Below are 15,555 nucleotides of genomic sequence, written 5' to 3'. Positions count from 1 at the left end.
TCCTGTCCCCGCAGACCCCGGCACCCGGAGGGACCCCCAGCTCCGGGCTTTGCTGCTCCTGCCCTCGCACATCTCCATCTCCTCCCCTCCCTCGCTGTCAAAGTCTCCAGTGCTTCATTTCCTGAGACAAAGAACAATGTAGGTGAGAAGAGACGAAGCCAAAAAAACCCACCTTGCAATTAAATATTTTAACAGACATTTTGAAGATGCTTTTGAAAGGATTTAAAATTAATATTGACGATGGTACGCATCAAGGGGCTCAGGCTGAACAATACCCGTCACTTTGTCTGCTAAGGGATGAGGTGTAAAAATAAACCCTGTAACGTTGTGTCCCGGCGTCCCTCCTGCCTCTCCCGGGACAGACATCCTGGAATTCTGTGGACAGCAGCTCCACACCCCATGTTCACACCAAGCTTTGGGCCCTCCTGCAGCTTTGGGTGTCCGGGTTATCCTCTCCTGGAATGTGTCCCGTCAGCACCCCAGTTCTGCACCCTGGGACACTCTGGCGGGATGGGACACCCCCCACGCCACCGGCTGACCCCAAGGACCACGCACACCCTGCCTCAGAAAACATGATTCCATTACATTTGGCTTAAACCCACTTATTTATAATTAAGTTACTGCTCCGTGCGTTGGTGTAGAACGACTCTACAACATAAGTGCAGCAATAACCCAGAACTAAATCTTTAAATAACATTTGTCAAGTGAGAGGATATATATAGAATATATCAAAACTAATAGTGCTCATCCATCTTTCAAAACAAGTTAAATGTGCCTGTTTCTTCTGGAAAATCTGTGTTTGCTCATTGAACATTTTATTTTCATTACATCTGAACCTTTCAGCAGAAATAAAATACACAATCAAAGTAGGACGGTTGTTTTGATTGGTTTGCAGGCATTTACACATTAGAAGAAAAGGAAACGCATCGGGATTCCCAGAGACATTTGTGCTGGTGACCACTGGGAAGAAGCAACAGAAGCAGGGAAACGTGTAATGAGGGATGACAGCTCCAGCACAGATCTTATTAACAGAGATGTAGAACAGGCTGCTGAGCAAAGGAGAGTCCCAGCACACGGGACAGTCCTGGGGGTTTGGGCAGAGAACTCAAACGGCGTGCAGGGAGCAGCTGCTGAGCCACAGCAGGGGAAGTTCTGTGACATCCTCAGTGCAGGATCCCTGCTGGAACATCCCAGAGTCTGCACTGACCTGGAAAGCCAAATACCCGTCTCTGAGCAGGCCCCTCACAGGCAGGGAGTGCCCTGCCTCAGAGCTGACAGCAAACAGCCAAAACCCACTGACCTGGTGCTCACAGCTTGGGAGAAACTCGGCGTTAGAAATTCACCCAGGGCTTTGGGCACCTCTCTGGTTCTGCACTCACAGACACCCTGAGCAGGCAAACTGAGCCCTACAGTGACAGCCCAGGTTCTGGGAGGAATGAATTCCTTTACACTACAGGGAAGGCATCAGAAGGTCACCACTCCTGGTACTCTACAACTGCTCATCCCACCACTTTTTCAATCAATAGCTCAGGGACTTTTACCTGTCTCAGGAACAGCAAAACTCCTGGTCACCACTGACACCAGGAGACCTGAAAGGGAAACAGATTTTGTTGTTCCAAAAGCACGTTAAACACTTTGTCCATGAGGAACTCCACAGGAAGCTGAACCGGTTCTGTCGGTGCTCACTGCACACTGCTGGCATCAGCTTCAAGCTGCTACATTATGCACCCAGCTCTGGGGCTAGACAGGAACACAGAGAATCACAGCCATGAGAATTTGAAGAAGTGTTGCTCCTAAAGCAATTAATTATCTTAAATACTTCCAAGCCTTTGTGAACAGATGTAACCTCATAAAGAACCCATCATCCTCAAGTTCCTCAACTCACTGTATCTTCACGTTCATTGCTGACACTACTGAATTTCCTGTTGGATCCTTTAAAGACATCTCATTTATCTTTATTGGATTTCCTTTCACTTGGGTTTAAAGTTAAGCCATGCAGGAGAAGTTAAGCTGTAGCAGAGGAGAAGTAATCAGTGCATAAAGTCTGAATCTTAACGAAGGATGTCCCCAACTTGCTGAAAATGCAGAATATTGTGCGAGATGCTGCTCCTAAGGGGCTGCCTCAAACAGAGCTGTGTGTGTGTGCTGTCACAGGAGCCAGAGCTGGGAAAGGCTCCCTGCACTTCAGGAAGCTGGCTCTGGAAGTTAACGAGTTGTGCCACCCCCAGGACTCACAAACACAGAGTATAAAATCAGGAAAGTGTCTGCCTTTGAAGCACCAGGGCTGTCCCTGGCACACAGGAGCAAAGGGGAGGCCAAGGCTGGGACAGCAAACACGTGGGTTGGGTTTGTGCTGGAAGGGACATCGAACACCATCCACTGTCCCCCTGCCATGGGCAGGGACACCTGCCACCACCCCAGGGTGCTCCAGGCCCCGTCCAGCCTGGCCCTGGCACCGAGACAGCCCAGCACATGGCCTTTGGGTCACTCTGGGGCCACCAGCTCGGGAGGACACTCCACGGGAAGCCAGATAAAATCCAACGCATTAAAACACCAAAGGCATTTTTCACCACTCCCCTTCTCTCGTGCCTTTGCCCTGCCGAGCCCTGCCAGGTGCTGTGTGACCGTGGGCACAGCCCCAAGGTCCCCCTTGGGCTCAGCCCAGGATCTGGGCTCTGTGCAGATGGCCCAGAGCAGGGAGCAGAGGGGTCAGAGCCCGGAGCCCCTGCAGCAGTTACACACAGTGACTGGGCCCAGGGAATTCAGCACACGGGGAATGAAGAGATTTGGCGGCCCTAAATCAAGGCTCAGCTCGTGCAGCCCCAGAGCTGCAGGGCAATGAATCAAGCAGCACGGGGAGCTCAGCCTGGCTTTGCATTTTGCTCCTGCAGGGAGCTGCAGCTCCTGCCACTCGTGCTGCCGGAGCAGATCCATCACACTCCAAGTGGGGGCTGCTGCTCCCCTCTCCCCTGCCGTAAATCTCCCTCTGAGTTATGGGAGGCTTCACATTTAAGAGAGCCAATTAGGAAATATGGATGCTCAAGGTACACTCGTGCTGTTTACCTAAAATTGATTAAAGGCTGGAGCAAATAACTCCTCCATCATCTGTCCCGAGGGTGCAGATATAGACACTGCCAAATGTTTGGGTTTACTTCTACCACTACATTAAAACAGCTCGGCTCATAAATGGCACTTGGAGGAATACGGGCTCAGCTGCAGGGCTTTGAATCTTCCCTGATATACTGACATTATTTGAAGTTTATCTTTATTGAGCTTCGAGTATGATATGGTAAAAGGGAAAAAAACCCAGTAAAACTTCCATGAAATGAGTTACAGATGCAGCTGCTTTAACAGAGAGTGCAAAAGCAGGCAGTTATTCCACAGGCTGCTGCTTAGAGTGTGCTTCACCCCACACTACAGCACTCCAAGGAACAAAGGAAATGGAGCAAAATCCGAGATGAAAACATCCCCCGAGGAGACGTGTCGTCATCCTGTGCCACAACTTCTTTTTGGATGCTCTCCACCATGACTCACACGTTTTAGCGGCTCTTTTGATGCCGTTGTAGTCATTTCTGAAGGCTCCTCATCTCAGTGTTGCCATAAATCAGAAGAGCTGGAATAACTGCGCTGGAATTACAGGTGACTGCGTGCAGGGTGAGCCCGGCTGCGGCTTCCTTCTCTCATCATGTGTCTAATCCACCTGTGATCCCTTTGCCAGCACAAATCCATCCCATACTACACACACCTGCAATTTCTTATCACTGACACTGGACTTTGTTGCCACAGTTTCAATTTGCGCTTCAATATCACCAGAAGGAGATGGAGAATGGCTCTTTCCCTGACCAGCATCTCAATGTTCTGGATTACAAAACTGCACACAACTGAAAAACTCACTCATGTTGCCCTGGTTTCCTGTAGAACCGGGCAAGGAAAAGATATTTTGAATCACTGATCATTCCAGGAAGTGCTAAAAGAAAAATTTAAAAAGCATAACTAAAATAAATGTCAACACGCTGATGAACCAAAAGGTTCAGATGTCTGGTTTGAGATAAAGAGATATAGACATTTTTTCCCCATTGGCAGTGTTCAGTCTTACCTCTATCAATGTGATACTAAAGGTATTCAGAAGAAAATGGCAATTAAAAAAATTCTGAAGAAGCCATCAATAAATCAAGCAAAATAATACAGTTTTAAAGCCTCCATCTGCTGCATGGCTCATAACTAATGTGTTTCTCCAACCGTGCTGGGATCGCATTTATATTTCTGTGGAAAAAAATCTTGTGCAAAAATGTCCTCCAGTCCCAAAGTGAGATACTAGAACAAGTGCTAACAACTCCTCCTCCAATCCTAATTCCTGACATCCTCCTTGAAATTCCTTTTAATTTCCTGATTTCCTTAGGAATTTCACTTGCACACCTTTAAATGCCTGAGCTGAGGATCCTTGAACACAACCTTGACCCAGCCTCGGGGAGGGGCAGGCAGAGGAAGCAGCTCCTGCCAGGAATTCTCCATTTCTGTTTCAAACCTGATTTTTTCTGATTTTTACTTTTCACCCAAGGCATTTTAGAGCCGCAGTTTTCCCGGGGGCCCTTGGCTTCGCCAGGATTTCCTGCGGGGTGGAAGAGCCCCGTGGGACCCCCCAGACCCAGGGCACAGGGAAATTGTGCCCCTGGTGTTTGAGTTTGGTTTGTTCTGCACACCGGAGCTGCCCTGAATTCACCTGCTCAGGTGAGGGCCCCGGCCTGGGCTGGGCACAAACTCTGCTGGCTGCAGATCAAAGCAAGAGCAGCAAAACCTCTTTAAAAGTGAGATGCAGCAGGGCCAGGAGGGAGGCAAAGGCAGGTACAGAGCTCCCGGCCACTCCCGAGTGAATCTGGGGTTTCACAGCACCCTTGGGGCTGTCTGGGGGAAATAAATGAGTGGAAATCTGTTTAAAGTCCTGCACTTTGATTTTATCTAGGAATACAGATAATCAATCCCTGGGCTGAAAGCTGTGGATTACAAAATGTACCAGAGCAAATGGGGATTTTATTGGCTCAGAAATGAACACGAAGGGGCCAGGGCAGAGATGACCTTGTGGTGGATGGATGGCAGCAGGGGAGGAAAGGCTGCCAGCCCCGCTCTTTAATCACCCAGCGCATTTCCCCAGCAGCAATCCCACCTCCAAAACGCAAAGCAGCTCCAGGGATGAGCTGGGCAGGTGCTTCAGCTCTGACAAACTCTCAGGTGCGGGGTGGGATCCTTGGGGTGTCCTGTGCAGGAGCTGGCGACCCTCGTGGCTCCCTCCCAGCTCAGACAGTCTGAGATGCTGCCAGGTGAGTGGGGAGCCTGTTCTGCACTGCCCAGCCAGCTCTGGGGCTGCTTCCCTGCCCCTCTGCCCTTTGCTGCCCCTCTGCCCTTTGCTGCCCCTCTGCCCTTTCCTTCTCCCTCTCCCTTTTCCTGCCCCTCTCCCCTTCCTGCCCCTCTCCCCTTCCTGCCCCTCTCCCCTTTCCTGCCTCTTTCCTGCCCCTCTCCCCTCTCTTGCCCCTCTTCCTTTTCCTGCCCCTCTCCCCTCTCATGCCCCTCTGCCTTTTCCTGCCCCTCTCCCTTTTCCTGCCCTCTCCCCTCTCCCTTTTCCTGCCCTCTCCCCTCTCCCTTTTCCTGCCCTCTCCCCTCTCCCCTCTCCCTCTCACCTCTCCCTTTTCCTGCCCTCTCCCCTCTCCCTCTTCCCTCTCCCAGCAGCTCCTGCAGCAATTCCCACAGCACACACACCTCAGCATGGGAGAAACTGTTGGTGAACTTCAGGACTCAGATCTGGCCAACACTAGAAAAGGCTTTTGAAAATCTCTCCCCTCCTCAAAAAAAAATTTCTAAGCCCCATTGGGCTTTTTTGTGCAATAGCTTTTTCCTCCCTTTTCACTAACACAATGTGTTATTCAAGAGCCAGAGAGTTGTCAGTTTTTATGTTATGATAATCTTCTCAAGCATCCAGTTCTATTCTGCTGCTTCCCTTCATGCTGTCACTCACATTCCAGCCTGCCACAAAAGAAAATGGCTGAATACATTAATTACAACTTGTTAGACCTCCATATAGTTAATGCTATTGAGAAAATCAAATCACTCGGAAAATAGCTAAAGAGAAACAGTTGCTGGTATTGCAGAATCTTTATGTGTCGCACTTCAAAGCTGGAGCTTTGCAAGACAACAAAAATGATTATTATAGAGAATGAGAAAATCAAATACAACTTGATCCTCTACCCTTGGAATGCTTTCTGAATGCATTACAATATATATTTTCTATCCTGGCAAGAGCAGTTGAACACTTTTCACACATTACCTTCTTTTATGGACTAATTACAAATAGCAGTGTGGAAATTACAGTATAAAAACTTTCTGCAGCGAGGAAGAGCTCCGAGGCCCCACTCACACAAACACCCCAGAGGACAGCGAGGGCTGCATTCCAGGGGGTAAAGGAGAATTCTCTCGGCTCTGAGCAGACAAACAGTGGCCCTGGGGCAGGTGGAGGGAGGCTCTGAGCTGACTCCTGTGGCCCTGTGCAGGGCTGAGCTGGATTTTACCCGAAAAACTCAAACACACACCTAACTGTGATGCTTCAAGATGATGGATTTCTACTCCGAGGCCCTAGGATCATTATTCAGCAGCAGTCACAGAGCCCTGACACCCCCCAAGACTTTCCTGGCAGTGAAAACGAGTTAAGCCCAGTTTTACAGGTGGCTCAGCCAGTTGTGCAGGAGCCCAGCAGGACATCAGTGAGGGCTGTGCTGCTGCTGGGAAGGGGCTGCACCGAGCACAGAGCAGCCAAACCTGCCCCAAACCCGGGGTCTGTGCTCTTTCTACCTTGGGGACATTTAATTCGTCTCATGTTAGGATGAACAGCCACTGTCCCGTGTATCAAACCACTGCAGCAGCACGGAAACAACGAGATCTTCCCAGCTCTGAGGTTCCCTGAGCAGCAAGACAGAAACCAAAGCACCTCTGGACGATGCTGATCCTGTCCCTTGTGCCAGGCCCAGCTCAAGCCCCTCTCTGGGCTGTGGGAGGGGTGGGCTCAGGACCAGCCGGGCTCTGAGCACAGCTCTGGGCTGATGTGGCCACGGACAGAGCTGCTGAGAGTCACAGCCTCAGCCCTGGCCGTGCCCAGAGCCTGGGGAAACCTGCTCCCGGTGCTCCTGGCTGCCAGAGAGCTCCGGACAACACTCCTGCACCTGCCTGGAGGAGGCTTTGCTGCTCTGTCCCTTTGGCACAGGAACAGAGGGACAAGGCACAGCCTGGCTGAGAGCTGCCCCCGGAGGTGGCCAGGTCAGGCTGGAGCAGCCTGGGACAGTGGAAAGTGTCCCTGCAGTGGAAGGGGAGGGGAGAAAAGGTCATGGAAAGCTGTGAAATGATGCCTCGTGTCCCGGGGCAGGTCTGGGGAACAGCCCCGGATCTCAGTAAGCAGGATTAGCCAGGGAAAGGTCCCTCAGGGAGCGGTGCTGAGGCTCCCCCAGCTCCAGGGCTGCCCTGCGTGGGGAAATCCCCGGGGCACTCGGCACCACGATGGATGGCCCAATCTGCCCGAGCAGATGTCAAATGGCCATTAGCATCTCAGTGATTAGTAAACTGAAATTACGTCTTATGGGTTTAGTGCCTTAGATCAAGCATTAACCTGCCTTAATTAAATTGCGTCGCAGTAATTGATTTCACAGGGCTGAACTGTAAGTAACTAACTGCAGAGGATCTGGGGCTTCATCTGCCAAGATAACAGCATCAGCCTCTGCGAGCTCCTTGTCTCCATCCCCTGAGAGGGGCTGGCTCCGGGCACCGCCCTCACCTGCACACAGCCTCCGGCTTCACCCACCTTCACCCACTGCTGCCCGAGCTGCTCCAGCAGAGCCCAGGGCTGCCTCTTGGAGCCCCTGATCCAACAGCATCTCATCCGTGAGGGGCTCCAGCCACGGGCACAACCACAGCTCTGTTCCAGCCCCGGTGTGCCCAGCAGGACGGGAGTGGGACACTGCCCTGGGCAGGGCACAGCAATCCTCCCCCAGGCTGGCCTCCTCCAGCACTGCGACAGCCACTTCAGGAGAAGGACAGAATATTAGAACAGTTCCCCTTGCTCTCGGCTGCACTGCTCAGTGTTAGCAAACACACGGGCTGGGAGCAAATAGTGATCAGTTCCCTGTCCCAGGGCACCTCCACGTTCTCCCCTCAGTGAGGGACTGCCCGCTGCTCCTGGCGTCAATTCTATTTCAAATTAAGGCTGATGGGCAAAACCAGGAGCTTGGGGCTCGAGGGCAACGAGGAAGGAGAGACAACAGGAGCTGCCCTGAGCTCATCCCAGAGCTGACCCAGAGCCCAGCCCTCAGCCCAGCCCGGTCCCTCCTGTGGCACTGCAGAAATCCCAGCTGACGCCAGAGCAGCCCAGAGGAGCTCTCAGTGCCAGGGCAGCTCAGTGCAGCCCAGAGGAGCTCTCAGTGCCAGGGCAGCTCGGTGCAGCCCAGAACAGCGGGCTGAGAAATGGCCTGAACCGCATTTTCCCCTGCCTGCCTCGGTGCTGTCAGCTGCCAGGGCTGTGGGACATCCTGTCACCCCGGGAGCCTCCACAGCCCACTGCCACAGCAGCTCCAGGGAGCGCAGCTCAGGGCTGGGCTGGGGGCACACATCCCTGTGGGTGTCTGGCAAACATCACTCACACCACAGCGGGCAGCCCGTGTCCCTGGGCAGCGCTGGAGGTGCAGGTTTGTGTCCTGAGCAGTGTCAGGCCCTGGAGGGGCAGAGCCACCTGAAGCCTCCGTGATAACCCAGGCAGCTCTGACTGCATCCATCCAGAATATGAGCTTAGAACAACACACTAATTATTCATGGGCTATTAGTGCTCCTTTTCCCCCGCAGCACAAGGCAGGAGAAAGCCTCAGAATCCCATTTTTCTTCACTCACAAATAGCAGGAGCAGAATGTAGCAAATTACTGCAAAAAGCACCTCTGAGAAGGAGACAGCACAAACAAGAGCCCATTAACAGGCCCCTCGCCACATGTTCCCAGTCACACAGAGCAGCAAACCCACCTCCTGCCACTGCCTGCTCAGGAAGGCGAGGCCACCTTCTCCTTCTCCTTTTCCCTGCAGTGATTTACAGCTGCAGCAGTCCAAGCCTTCCCGCTGTGTTTGCTCTTGAGCTCCCTCTGAATTCCTCAGTGTCACATTTCCAGCTCAGGCTGAGGCTCAGCACCCCCAGGACCCACCCTGGGAGACAGAACAGGAACAGCAGAAGATCCCCAGAAGGTGCTCAGGGATCCCAGCACTACAGTGCAGAGGCTGGCAGCAGACCCTGCTGCTGGCTTCTCCCACTCTGCTGCTCCCCGGGCTCCACACCAGGTTTGGGGGTTAGTCCCAGGAGTTGTGATTGATGGAGTTTGTCAGTCACTGTTCCAATCACGTTTGAACTCCTTCCAGTAATGGAAGCCAGAGACTGACGTGCTCCCTCTAACTTCAGGTGGTTTTGTGCCCCCAGGCTTCCGAGGAGCCTGGAGCTGCCCAGAGACTGCTCTGCTGCTGGCAAACACTCATAAACACACTCAATTACATTTTATTCACCGTCATTTTTTTCCCAAGACATCCACTCCAACACACACTTGTCATCGTTGCCAGGTGCTGTCACCAGGGCTGTGCCAGCAGCGATGTCACCTGTGCAGGGCAGCCAGGAGAGGGGCCAGGACAGGAGCCAGGAGAGGGGCCAGGACAGGAGCCAGGAGAGGGGCCAGGAGAGGGGTCAGGACAGGAGCCAGGACAGGAGCCAGGAGAGAGCAGGGAGGAGAGCAGGCTGAAGTGAGGAAGGAAAATCAGAGAGCACAGGGGAGGTAAAACATCATTCCCTGTGCATGCTGCCACTGCTCCATGCCTCAGCTTGATCAAACCCTGCAGACACCTGACAGGTGACACCTCCACTGGATTTCTCGAGAATCAGTAGCTGTAGGAAGATGCAGCTGGTCCCCCCAGCACACAGGAGATTTGCAAGATAAAAGGCAAACACAGATGTACAAGAAAAACACTGGCAGCCCTCGGAGGCTCTGCTGGAGTGACAGCAGAGGCGGGGAGCGCTGTGCTGCTCAGCTCCCGCAGCCTTGGGGGACACCCCAGAGCACCCCACAGAGAGCTGAGCCCAGCCCTGCAAACCGCCCAGGGACAGCTGCTCTGGGCCTGCCAAACAGCAGCCAAATTACTCCTTTGGATTGAGTTACCCTGAATCACAGGGCCCATCCAGCCAGGAGAAAGCAGCCCTTATCCAATTGTTCCCAGATTAATTGCTGCCGCAGAAGCACCACTTCCTCCAGCTGCACAAGGAGCAGGAGCAGCTCATCCGACACGGAATGAGGATGGATTGAGGAGAGAAATCCCGTTTGGTCGGGGCATGTTCTCCATGCAGCAATCCGGCTTGGGAAGGGGGCAGCAGAGGCAGGAGCAGCCGCAGGGGCTGGCACTGGGCTGTCCTGCAGGGAGGCCAGCGGTGACCAGGGCTCCCTGTCCCTGCACAGAGGGGACAGCACCGGCAGCTGGGCTGGGAGCCCCCTGTGCTGTCCCCTGACAGTGACCTGTGTCAGGAGTGTGCCTGCCCTGCCAGCAGGGCCTGGGAACACGGCAGGGACCCCGAGCGCTGGGACCCCGAGGTGACAGCCTCCTCCTGCCGCCAGCAGGTCACTGCCTGTCCCCAGCTCCTTCCCCGGAGCCGAGGCTCAGTCAGTGCTGGGCTCTGTGTGCCCAGGGCTCCGAGCACTTGGCTCGGTGACAGCACATCACCCCGGAGCTGCTCCTGTTCCACAGCCAAGTGATGTGCCAGGCGATGGGAATTGCTGCTCTAATCGACTTTCACTGTCTCATGTCCATGTTCGTAAAATATTCAAGCAGCTCTTTGGCTGCTCAGGTGCTGCAGGAGAACCAGGAGAACACAGGGAGAGAGCTGCAGGGAGCTGCTGCTGGCCCACAGCACACAGCTCCCCCTGCTCACCACTCGGGTCCCTGGGTGGTGGTCACTGGGTGGTCCCTGGGTGGACACTGGGTGGTCACTGGGTGGTCCCTGGGTGGACACTGGGTGGTCACTGGGTGGACACTGGGTGGTCCCTGGGTGACCACAGCCACCTGCCCCCTCCAGGGGACACCAGTGGTGGTGTCAGGGGAGCCCTGGGCAGCTGCAGAGCTGTGCTGAGCCCTGCCCCGGGCTCCCCCAGTGTCACAGCGGCTCCTGGAGCTTGGATCAGCTCAGAGATGGCAAGGTTGGGTTGTTTGCACTCTCTGCTCAATCAGAGCAGTCACGCTCCCCACCCAGCAGAATGTCTTCAGCGTTGGCATTTCCCAGCCGGGCCAGGCTCCTCACCCAGCCCTGGTCTGGGTATTCCACTGCAGCCCCGGGATCCCACAGCCCACCAGGCACACTCCTCACTTCCAGTGGGGCATGGTGAAACCCCTCAGCCCCCCAGGACGTGCACCCACCACTCCCAGCTCCAGCAGAAGGCCCGTGGGAGTGCAGAGGGAACTGGGGACCCACCTGGGACAGGAGTGACCTTGCTAACACGTCTGGGAAGATCCAGGGGATGGTTTGGTTACAAATGGAACCCCCAGGTGAGCTCAGCCCCTGGGCTGAGGGGCAGCCACAGCGCAGTGAGGTCTGGTCACTGACTGCTGCCCTTAGGGACAGCACCAGCTCAGGTCACTGACTGCTGCCCTCACAGGGACAGCACCAGCTCTGGTCACTGACTGCTGCCCTCACAGGGACAGCACCAGCTCAGGTCACTGACTGCTGCCCTTAGGGACGGCACCAGCTCAGGTCACTGACTGCTGCCCTTAGGGACAGCACCAGCTCAGGTCACTGACTGCTGCCCTTAGGGACAGCACCAGCTCAGGTCACTGACTGCTGCCCTTAGGGACGGCACCAGCTCAGGTCACTGACTGCTGCCCTTAGGGACAGCACCAGCTCTGGTCACTGACTGCTGCCCTTAGGGACGGCACCAGCTCAGGTCACTGACTGCTGCCCTCACAGGGACAGCACCAGCTCTGGTCACTGACTGCTGCCCTCACAGGGACAGCACCAGCTCAGGTCACTGACTGCTGCCCTTAGGGACAGCACCAGCTCAGGTCACTGACTGCTGCCCTCACAGGGACAGCACCAGCTCTGGTCACTGACTGCTGCCCTCACAGGGACAGCACCAGCTCAGGGAGGTCTTTATGAAATGCCTCTGCAGTGATGTGAAGTCACAAATCAGAGCTGCCTTTGTTTCTGTCCTCACATCAGTCATTCACCGTGGGAGATTTACCTGCTGTTCCATCTGCAGATGTGGGGACTGAGCGCTTCAAAGAATGAAACCTGCGCCAATTAAACACTTTGATTGGGAGAGTTTGCATCTCTTGTTCGTTTTTGATTAGGAATCAAGGCTGTTAATGAGTAATATCCTGTTGCTGTCCCCCCACAGAACACCAAACTGTCTGAGCAGGAGGAACACCCTGTTCACCAAGGCTGGAGATCCAAGGCTCAGATCCGGCGGTTCCTGCTCCCACCCCGTTTCCATCATCCCTTATTCAAACTCCCACTGCAATCAATAATCGGCTTCACTGAAGGAGTGAAAGGAAACTAATAGTGCTGATATCACCCATTCATGTCTTTTCTTTCACCTCAGCAGATCTCATGGAATTTTCCCTTCTTCCCACTCCTGTGCCGAGGCTCCTGCAGCATTTAACCAGAGAGAACAAGAACAAAACCCCCAGGCAGCTTCTGCAGCCCTGCTCTCCAGGAGTCATGTAGCAGAAAAAGGAGATCTGCTCCTAAGAACATGAAGAGAAACTCCAACGTAAAAATGAAAGAATGCAGAAAGGTCATCTGGTGTGTGTAAAGCTGGATTTCTTTTCAGCATCCAGCATCAGAAGCAAGTCCTGTCTCCAGCCCACGGTGACATTATCACCTGCACACCACTCTGCACTTCAACACAATCCATCATTTAGGACATTGGATGGTTTTAATTAGCTTTTCTCTGTTTCTAAAGAGAAATTCCTACCACCAGTAAAAATCTCTGTAATTATTGGCAAGTTAAAGAAAGGTAGAAAATAACTCATCGGGAGGTTTTTCTCCTTCTTTAGTCAATAGATGATTGAGATGATAGAAGAAGGAAGAGTCTGACAGATGAAACAGTTCTTGAGGAGACATGTCAGCTTCAATAATTTCAAAGCATTAGAACTGTCAAGCTTTCAAAATAGAAAAGACTGTATCTATAGAAAACAAGGTTCTCCTAATTGGCACGAGTGAAAACCTAAATTGGGGCTAAACCTCTGCCATCAAAGGCTGCTGCTGATTACAGGTATTCGCCACAGCTCCTGTGAGGAGTGTTTCTGCCCTGGGAGATGGTCAGTGCTGGCCTCCTGCACAGACACCCACCGCAGCAGCCTCAGCTGGGCCAGTCCTGCTGTGCCCCTGCTCCCTGCAGCCCCAGCCAGCCCAGCCCGAAGGAACAACACCTGCACTGTGTGCTCACGGCCACTTGTCTACTAAACGGGTGTTAAATAAAAGGGGAAATTGGGAACAACGCTCTTAGCGCAAAGGGATTGATCAAATCCTGCCTCAATCCAAGAGTTTCCGGGAGTTCAGAGAGGGAAATACCAGTTTGGGCTGAAAATGTCCCCGTTCTGCGGTCTGAGATAAAAGTGTGACATCTGCTATTGGGCCAGGGGCTCAGGGATCCGGCTGGGTGCCCGCCCCAGTGCCCTGGCTGGCACTGCAGGCTCCGGGCAGCCACTCCCTGGCACAGGCTCCGAGCCCCATCCCCAGGGCAGGGTTTGCTCAGCAGAGTTTCATCCCAGCCCTGACTCCAGGGCGTCCGTAAGCCCAGAGCTGCACAGTTAAACACAGCCCAGAGCTGCTTTGTTAAACACAAAGGGACTCAGCTGGCTCCAAAATACAAGGGCAGAGCTGAGTAATAAAAAGCCCAAGTGGGTTTGTCCCAGACACCGTCTGTCCCAGGCCAGCAGAGTGATTTCGTTTGTCATCTCTGCTCTTGCCAAGGCTGACTTTCATGGAGAAGTGCCTTCCACAATGCATGTCAACCTTTATTAATCTGATTTTCTTCTTCCTCTCCAAAGATATTTAATGGTTTAGCAATGATCAATATTCTTGCTCTGATGATAAACAGAGACAAATGAGCCTGCACAGCCTGGCCGGGGTTTGTAATTACCACCTCTGCAGGCATCCGATTCCAGCTGCTGGGAGGGTGACAAGAGCTCCTGGTGGCTCTGACAGAGATGCATTTCAGAGGGCACTTGGCACCCAGCCGCCACGGGCTCATTGCCTCCTCCGCACGCAGCGCAGTGTGGCCAGCACAGCCCAGTGTGGCCAGCACAGCCCAGCGTGGGGACATCAAACAAAATCCCTCCCAGGGAATCCCTGAGGGCTCCTGCAGCAGCTGCCGCCTCAGGAGCTTCCTGTGCCGGGGGCTCTGGGGCCAAGGGGCTGGAACCCTCAGCAGGGCTGGCCACGGCAGAGCGCTGCAGGGCTGTGGGGCTGCCCAAACCACCTTTGTCCGTCTGGCCAGGGCACAGGGGTGTGCTTTCTGGGCTCTGCTGCCCGGGGAGGGGACACTCACTGCTGCCCTGGGAGGGGACACACACTGCTGCCCTGGGAGGGGACACACACCGCTGCCCTGGGAGGGGACACACACTGCTGCCCGGGGAGGGGACACACACTGCTGCCCGGGGAGGGGACACACACTGCTGCCCTGGGAGGGGACACACACTGCTGTCCTGGGAGGGGACACACACTGCTGTCCTGGGAGGGGACACTCACTGCTGACCGGGGAGGGGACACACACCGCTGTCCTGGGATAGGACACTCACCGCTGCCCTGGGAGGGGACACACACTGCTGTCCTGGGAGGGGACACACACTGCTGCCCTGGGAGGGGACACTCACTGCTGACCGGGGAGGGGACACACACCGCTGTCCTGGGATAGGACACTCACCGCTGCCCTGGGAGGGGACACTCACCGCTGCCCTGGGAGGGGACACACACCGCTGCCCTGGGAGGGGACACACACACTGCTGTCCTGGGATAGGACACTCACCGCTGCCCTGGGAGGGGACACACACCGCTGTCCTGGCAGGGGACACTCACTGCTGCCCTGGGATAGGACACTCACCGCTGCCCTGGGAGGGGACACACACACCGCTGCCCTGAGAGGGGACACACACTGCTGCCCTGGGAGGGGACACTCACTGCTGCTCTGGGAGGGGACACACACACTGCAGCCTGGGAGGGGACACACACTGCTGCCCTGGGAGGGGACACTCACTGCTGCCCTGGCAGGGGACACTCACTGCAGCCCTGGGAGGGGACACACACTGCTGCCCTGGGAGGGGACACTCACTGCTGCCCTGGGAGGGGACACACACCGCTGCCCTGGGAGGGGACACACACACCGCTGCCCTGAGAGGGGACACACACTGCTGTCCTGGGAGGGGACACACACTGCTGTCCTGGGAGGGGACACACACTGCAGCCCTGGGAGGGGACACACACTGCTGCCCTGGGAGGGGACACACACTGCT

Source organism: Sylvia atricapilla, chromosome 11, assembly GCF_009819655.1.
Source record: "Sylvia atricapilla isolate bSylAtr1 chromosome 11, bSylAtr1.pri, whole genome shotgun sequence".
Lineage (NCBI taxonomy): Eukaryota > Metazoa > Chordata > Aves > Passeriformes > Sylviidae > Sylvia > Sylvia atricapilla.
This window is presented reverse-complemented; position numbering follows the sequence as displayed.